The sequence below is a fragment of the Malurus melanocephalus genome, unplaced genomic scaffold (assembly GCF_030028575.1).
Source record: "Malurus melanocephalus ecotype Western Australia unplaced genomic scaffold, MMel_1.1 scaffold_743, whole genome shotgun sequence".
Classification (NCBI taxonomy): Eukaryota; Metazoa; Chordata; class Aves; order Passeriformes; family Maluridae; genus Malurus; species Malurus melanocephalus.
Genome location: NW_026623975.1, coordinates 219,748 through 220,725, shown reverse-complemented (window position 1 = coordinate 220,725; position 978 = coordinate 219,748).

The following is a 978-nucleotide window of genomic DNA, read 5'->3' as shown; positions in this document are numbered from 1 at the left end:
TCGGGGATGTCACCTGCAGTCACTGCCCTCCCCTCCCCTCCCGGTGGCAATGCAGTGGCTCCGGGCACATCGGGCTGCTCTGTATTGCTGTGGGCACAGCTGGTGGCCGTTACTGCTCCGGCCACCAAACCCTGAGCTCTCCCTGCGCTGTGGGGCCGGAGCTGCCCCATCCCACTGCTCCACCAGTGGCACTGCCCGTCACTGTCCCTGCAGCCCCCGGGGTGGCTTTGTCACAGCCCTGCCTGGGGGTCACTGTCCCATTCCTTACTGGGACACCCCACAGGGCTGCCCTGTCCCGCTGGGGGACCCCACACTGGTTTCACTCCCCTGGTCACTGGGAGGACTGGARTCACTGGGACCACCCACGGTACCACCCCGCGGGCAGGAACAGCCAAATACCCAAAGTTTGCAACCAAAATCTGCCGGGACAGCACCCACTGTGGGACTGTGATGGGTGACGGGTGACAACGACACAGACACCGGGAATTACAGGAAAATCCTTTACTGACCCCATGGAAAATCCTTTCCCCCACCCCGTGCCACGGGGCTCTGCCCCCACTGCCACCCACGGCCACTGCTCYGTGTCCTCTGGCTCTGCATGCCCTGGGTCCCCGGGGTGCCTGGCACACAGAGCGGGGTCCCGGGGGGATTCGGGGCTGGATGGGCCCCCCGGAGCAGCCGTGGGGTGCAAATCCCTGGAGAGACCCCGGCACTGCTGGGACAGGGACAGGGATGGGGACAGGGATGAGGACAGGAATGGGACAGGGACAGGGACAGGAATGGGACAGGGATGGGACAGGGACAGGGACAGGGTCCGGCCCGGGTGTGGTGTCCCGTCTGGGTGTCCCCAGTTTGCATAGTCACGGTGGGAGGGCCCGTGCGGGGACAGTCCGGCCGCACTCAGGGTGACACCGCAGCAGTGGGGACAGTCCGGCCGCACTCAGGGTGACACCGCAGCACTGGGGACAGTCCGGCCGC